Below are 7,500 nucleotides of genomic sequence, written 5' to 3'. Positions count from 1 at the left end.
GAGAGTTATCAGGCTAACAGAGTTATCAGGTTAACTGAGAGTTATCAGGCTAACTGAGAGTTATCAGGCTAACTGAGAGTTATCAGGCTAACCGAGAGTTATCAGGCTAACTAAGAGTTATCAGGCTAACCAAGAGTTATCAGGCTAACTAAGAGTTATTAGGCTAACAAAGAGTTATCAGGCTAAACAAGAGTTATCAGGTTAACCGAGAGTTATCAGGTTAACCGAGAGTTGATCAGGCTAACCAAGAGTTATCAGGCTAACCGAGAGTTATCAGGCTAACTAAGAGTTATCAGGCTAACCAAGAGTTATCAGGCTAACCAAGAGTTATCAGGCTAACCAAGAGTTATCAGGCTAACAGAGAGTTGATCAGGCAAACTGAGAGTTATCAGGTTAACTGCGAGTTATCAGGTTAACTGAGAGTTATCAGGCTAACTGAGAGTTATCAGGCTAACTGAGAGTTATCAGGCTAACTAAATGCTTGTGTTCCCAGCTTCAACAGTAATATCTAACTAAATGCTTGTGTTTCTAGCTCCAACACTAATATCTAACTAAATGCTTGTGTTTCTAGCTCCAACAGTGCAGTAATATCTAACTAAATGCTTGTGTTCCCATCTCCAACAGTAATATCTAACTAAATGCTTGTGTTCCCAGCTCCAACAGTAATATCTAACTAAATGCTTGTGTTCCCAGCTCCAACAGTAATATCTAACTAAATGCTTGTGTTCCCAGCTCCAACAGTGCAGTAATATCTAACTAAATGCTTGTGTTTCTAGCTCCAACAGTGCAGTAATATCTAACTAAATGCTTGTGTTCCTAGCTCCAACAGTAATATCTAACTAAATACTTGTGTTCCTAGCTTCAACAGTGCAGTAATATCTAACTAAAGTCTTGTGTTCCCAGCTCCAACAGTAATATCTAACTAAATGCTTGTGTTTCTAGCTCCAACAGTAGTATCTCACTAAATGCTTGTGTTCCCAGCTCCAACAGTAATATCTAGCTAAATGCATGTGTTTCTAGCTCCAACAGTGCAGTAATATCTAACTAAATGCTTGTGTTCCCAGCTCCAACAGTGCAGTAATATCTAACTAAATGCTTGTGTTTCTGTCTCCAACAGTGCAGTAATATCTAACTAAATGCTAGTGTTCCCAGCTCCAACAGTGCAGTAATATCTAACTAAAACCTTGTGTTTCTAGCTCCAACAGTGCAGTAATATCTAACTAAATGCTTGTGTTTCTAGCTCCAACAGTGCAGTAATATCTAACTAAATGCTTGTGTTCCCAGCTCCAACAGTGCAGTAATATCTAACTAAATGCTTGTGTTCCCAGCTCCAACAGTGCAGTAATATCTAACTAAATGCTTTTGTTCCCAGCTCCAACAGTAATATCTAACTAAATGCTTGTGTTCCTAGCTCCAACAGTGATATCTAACTAAATGCTGGTGTTTCTAGCTCCAACAGTAATATCTAACTAAATGCATGTGTTCCTAGCTCCAACAGTAGTATCTAACTAAATGCTGGTGTTTCTTGCTCCAACAGTAATATCTAACTAAATGCTTGTGTTCCCAGCTCCAACAGTGCAGTAGTATCTAACTAAATGCTTGTGTTCCCAGCTCCAACAGTAGTATCTCACTAAATGCTTGTGTTCCCAGCTCCAACAGTAGTATCTAGCTAAATGCATGTGTTTCTAGCTCCAACAGTGCAGTAATATCTAACTAAATGCTTGTGTTCCCAGCTCCAACAGTGCAGTAATATCTAACTAAATGCTTGTGTTTCTATCTCCAACAGTAATATGTAACTAAATGCTTGTGTTCCCAGCTCCAACAGTGCAGTAGTATCTAACTAAATGCTTGTGTTTCTAGCTCCAACAGTAATACCTAACTAAATGCTTGTGTTCCCAGCTCCAACAGTAATATCTAACTAAATACTTGTGTTTCTATCTCTAACAGTAATATCTAACTAAATGCTTGTGTTCCCAGCTCCAACAGTGCAGTAATATCTAACTAAATGCTTGTGTTTCTGTCTCCAACAGTGCAGTAATATCTAACTAAATGCTAGTGTTCCCAGCTCCAACAGTGCAGTAATATCTAACTAAAACCTTGTGTTTCTAGCTCCAACAGTGCAGTAATATCTAACTAAATGCTTGTGTTCCCAGCTCCAAAAGTGCAGCAATATCTAACTAAATGCTTGTGTTCCTAGCTCCAACAGTGATATCTAACTAAATGCTGGTGTTTCTAGCTCCAACAGTAATATCTAACTAAATGCATGTGTTCCTAGCTCCAACAGTAGTATCTAACTAAATGCTGGTGTTTCTTGCTCCAACAGTAATATCTAACTAAATGCTTGTGTTCCCAGCTCCAACAGTGCAGTAGTATCTAACTAAATGCTTGTGTTCCCAGCTCCAACAGTAGTATCTCACTAAATGCTTGTGTTCCCAGCTCCAACAGTAGTATCTAGCTAAATGCATGTGTTTCTAGCTCCAACAGTGCAGTAATATCTAACTAAATGCTTGTGTTCCCAGCTCCAACAGTGCAGTAATATCTAACTAAATGCTTGTGTTTCTATCTCCAACAGTAATATGTAACTAAATGCTTGTGTTCCCAGCTCCAACAGTGCAGTAGTATCTAACTAAATGCTTGTGTTTCTAGCTCCAACAGTAATACCTAACTAAATGCTTGTGTTCCCAGCTCCAACAGTGCAGTAGTATCTCACTAAATGCTTGTTTTCCCAGCTCCAACAGTAATATCTAGCTAAATGCATGTGTTTCTAGCTCCAACAGTGCAGTAATATCTAACTAAATGCTTGTGTTCCCAGCTCCAACAGTGCAGTAATATCTAACTAAATGCTTGTGTTTCTAGCTCCAACAGTGCAGTAATATCTAACTAAATGCTTGTGTTTCGAGCTCCAACAGTAATATCTAACTAAATGCTTGTGTTTCTAGCTCCAACAGTGCAGTAATATCTAACTAAATGCTTGTGTTTCTAGCTCCAACAGTACAGTAATATCCAACTAAATGCTTGTGTTCCAGCTCCAACAGTGCAGTAATATCTAACTAAATGCTTGTGTTCCCAGCTCCAACAGTGCAGTAATATCTAACTAAATGCTTGTGTTTCTAGCTCCAACAGTGCAGTAATATCTAACTAAATGCTTGTGTTCCCAGCTCCAACAGTAATATCTAACTAAATGCTTGTGTTCCCAGCTCCAACAGTACAGTAATATCTAACTAAATGCTTGTGTTTCTAGCTCCAACAGTAATATCTAACTAAATGCTTGTGTTTCTAGCTCCAACAGTGCAGTAATATCTAACTACATGCTTGTGTTTCTAGCTCCAACAGTGCAGTAATATCTAACTAAATGCTTGTGTTCCCAGCTCCAACAGTAAAATCTAACTAAATGCTTGTGTTTCTAGCTCCAACAGTGCAGTAATATCTAACTAAATGCTTGTGTTTCTAGCTCCAACAGTGCAGTAATATCTAACTAAATGCTTGTGTTTCTAGCTCCAACAGTAATATCTAACTAAATGCTTTTGTTCCCAGCTCCAACAGTGCAGTAATATCTAACTAAATGCTTGTGTTTCTAGCTCCAACAGTGCAGTAATATCTAACTAAATGCTTGTGTTTCTAGCTCCAACAGTAATATCTAACTAAATGCTTGTGTTCCCAGCTCCAACTGTAACGGCCGTCGTCTGAAGAAGTGGACCAAGGTGCAGCGGAGTTAGTGTTCATTATCAGAATTTAATATAAACAACATGAACACTATACAAAACAAGAAACGAGTAAACCGACAGCAAACAGTCCTGTCTGGTACAAAACACTGACAGAAACAATTACCCACAAACCCAAAGGAAAAACATGCTCCTTATGTGTGACTCCCAATCAGCAGCAACGAGCTTCAGCTGTGCCTGATTGGGAGCCACACACACGGCCCAAAACAAAGAAATACAAAAACATAGAAAAAGGAACATAGAACGCCCACCCAATGTAACACCCTGGCCTAACCAAAATAAAGAACAAAAACCCCTCTCTATGGCCAGGGCGTTACAGTACCCCCCCCCAAAGGTGCGGACTCCGGCCGCAAAACCTGACTCTGAAGGGGAGGGTCCGGGTGGGCCTTCTTACGGCGGCGGCTCAGGTGCGGGACGTGGCCTCTGCTCCACCCTTGACGTCGCCCTCTTAGGTGGCGCACCTGGCCGCGCCAAAGGTCTGGTGGGCGACGCTGACTGCGCCCGGCTGGCGGGCGGCGATGGTTGCGCCCGGCTGGCGGGCGACCCTTGTTGCGCCCGGCTGGCGGCCGGCGATGGTTGCGCCCGGCTGGCGGGCGACCCTGGCTGCTCCGACGGCACTGACCCAGGATTCACCAGGCTGGGGAGACATGACAGAGGCCTGTCCCTAGGCGTAGGCACAGGACTCACCGGGCTGGCGGGCGTCCCTGGCCACTCCTGCAGTTCGGGGCAGTCTGGCCACTCCGGCAGGTCGGGGCAGTCTGGCCACTCCGGCAGGTCGGGGCAGCCTGGCCACTCCGGCAGGTCGGGGCAGCCTGGCCACTCCGGCAGGTCGGGGCAGCCTGGCCACTCCGGCAGGTCGGGGCAGCCTGGCCACTCCGGCAGGTCGGGGCAGCCTGGCCACTCCGGCAGGTCGGGGCAGCCTGGCCACTCCGGCAGGTCGGGGCAGCCTGGCCACTCCGGCAGGTCGGCGCAGCCTGGCCACTCCGGCAGTTCGGCGCAGTCTGGCCACTCCGGCAGTTCGGCGCAGTCTGGCCACTCCGGCAGCTCGGCGCAGTCTGGCCACTCCGGCAGTTCGGCGCAGTCTGGCCACTCCGGCAGTTCGGCGCAGTCTGGCCACTCCGGCAGTTCGGCGCAGTCTGGCCACTCCGGCAGTTCGGCGCAGTCTGGCCACTCCGGCAGTTCGGCGCAGTCTGACCTCTCTGGCGACTGTTGACTGGCGGGCAGCTCTGACGACTGTTGACTGGCGGGCAGCTCTGACGACTGTTGACTGGCGGGCAGCTCTGACGACTGTTGACTGGCGGGCAGCTCTGACGACTGTTGACTGGCGGGCAGCTCTGACGACTGTTGACTGGCGGGCAGCTCTGACGACTGTTGACTGGCGGGCAGCTCCGGTGATGGTTGACTGGTGGGCAGCTCTGGTGATGGTTGACTGGCGGGCAGCTCTGACGACTGTTGACTGGCGGGCAGCTCCGACGACTGCTGACTGGCAGGGCTGGGGACACGCACCTTGGGCTTGGTGCGGGGAGCAGGGACGGGCCGGACAGGACTGGGGACATGCACTGTGGACTTGGTGCGGGGAGCAGGGACGGGCCAGACAGGACTGTGAACACGCACTGGTGAACTGAAGCGTGGAGCCGGTTTTGCCACTCGTCCTGGCTGGATGCCCTTCCTAGCACGGCATGTGCTGGGCATGTCCACCGGACGCACCGGGCTGTGCGGACGCACTGGCGACACAGCGCGCAACTCCGCCTCCCATGGCTCCTCCTCCAGATCTTCCTTCAGCAGGTCCTCAATAAACCACCTCATCTGCGTCTCCTCCTCTGCCGTCATCCCCCACGAGAGCAGTGGTCTGGGCTCCTCCTCTGCCCTTCCGGACCACCCCATTAGCCCCCCCCCAAAATTTTCTTGGGGGTGTCTTCCGGGCTTCCTCGACCGACGCCAGCGACCCCGTCTGCTGGCCGGCGTCTCCTCCATTGCCCGGACCTCCCTCTTCCGCTGCTTGGTCCCTTGGTGGTGGGTAATTCTGTAACGGCCGTCGTCTGAAGAAGTGGACCAAGGTGCAGCGGAGTTAGTGTTCATTATCAGAATTTAATATAAACAACATGAACACTATACAAAACAAGAAACGAGTAAACCGACAGCAAACAGTCCTGTCTGGTACAAAACACTGACAGAAACAATTACCCACAAACCCAAAGGAAAAACATGCTCCTTATGTGTGACTCCCAATCAGCAGCAACGAGCTTCAGCTGTGCCTGATTGGGAGCCACACACACGGCCCAAAACAAAGAAATACAAAAACATAGAAAAAGGAACATAGAACGCCCACCCAATGTAACACCCTGGCCTAACCAAAATAAAGAACAAAAACCCCTCTCTATGGCCAGGGCGTTACACCAACAGTGCAGTAATATCTAACTAAATGCTTGTTTCTAGCTCTAACAGTGCAGTAATGTCTAACTAAATGCTTGTGTTTCTAGCTCCAACAGTACAGTAATATCCAACTAAATGCTTGTGTTCCAGCTCCAACAGTGCAGTAATATCTAACTAAATGCTTGTGTTCCCAGCTCCAACAGTGCAGTAATATCTAACTAAACGCTTGTGTTCCCAGCTCCTACAGTGCAGTAATATCTAACTAAATGCTTGTGTTTCTAGCTCCAACAGTGCAGTAATATCTAACTAAATGCTTGTGTTCCCAGCTCCAACAGTAATATCTAACTAAATGCTTGTGTTCCCAGCTCCAACAGTGCAGTAATATCTAACTAAATGTTTGTGTTTCTAGCTCCAACAGTGCAGTAATATCTAACTAAATGCTTGTGTTCCCAGCTCCAACAGTGCAGTAATATCTAACTAAATACTTGTGTTCCCAGCTCCAACAGTAATATCTAACTAAATGCTTGTGTTCCCAGCTCCAACAGTGCAGTAATATCTAACTAAATGCTTGTGTTTCTAGCTCCAACAGTGCAGTAATATCTATCTAAATGCTTGTGTTTCTAGCTCCAACAGTGCAGTAATATCTAACTAAATGCTTGTGTTTCTCGCTCCAACAGTAATATCTAACTAAATGCTTGTGTTTCTAGCTCCAACAGTGCAGTAATATCAAACAATATAAAATACGCAAATCTAAAAATAAATATAGAAATGATTGGATGAGCAATGTCAGTGTCCAGGATATAAATATATATTCACTACCGTTCAAAAGTTTGGGGTCACATAGAAATGTCCTTGTTTTTGAAAGAAAAGCCATTTTTTTTGTACATTAAATTAACACCAAATTGATCAGAAATACAGTGTAGACACTGTTAATGTTGTAAATGACTATTGTAGCTGGAAACGGCTGATTTTCTTGGAATATCTACATAGGCGTATAGAGGCCCATTATCAGCAACCATCACTCCTGTGTTCCAATGGCACGTTGTGTTAGCTAATCCAAGTTTATCATTTTAAAAGGTTAATTGATCAGAAAACCCTTTTGCAATCATGTTAGAACAGCTGAAAACTGTTGTCTCTGATTAAAGAAGCAATTAAACTGTCCTTCTTTAGACTAGTTGAGTATCTGGAGAATCAGCATTTGTGGGTTCGATTACAGGCTCAAAATGGCCAGAAACAAAGACCTTTCTTCTGAAACTCGTCATTCTATTCTTGTTCTGAGAAATGAAGGCTATTCCATGCGAGAAATTGCCAAGAAACTGAAAATGTCATACAACGCTGTGTACTATTCCCTTCACAGAACAGCGCAAACTGGCTCTAACCAGAATAGAAAGAGGAGTGGGAGGCC

The 7,500-nt window shown here is 45.6% G+C and overlaps 1 protein-coding gene across 1 annotated transcript in view; it reads left to right on the top strand.

Moving 5' to 3' along the window:
• Window positions 1-7,500, top strand: part of myo15aa (myosin XVAa) — a 197,368-nt gene that overhangs the window by 100,247 nt on the left and 89,621 nt on the right. The gene's annotated exons all lie outside the window — the stretch shown is intronic.

This window comes from Salmo trutta, unplaced genomic scaffold, assembly GCF_901001165.1.
Source record: "Salmo trutta unplaced genomic scaffold, fSalTru1.1, whole genome shotgun sequence".
NCBI lineage: Eukaryota > Metazoa > Chordata > Actinopteri > Salmoniformes > Salmonidae > Salmo > Salmo trutta.
Note: the sequence above shows the minus strand (reverse complement) of the source record. Positions and strands in the feature narration are given on the sequence as shown.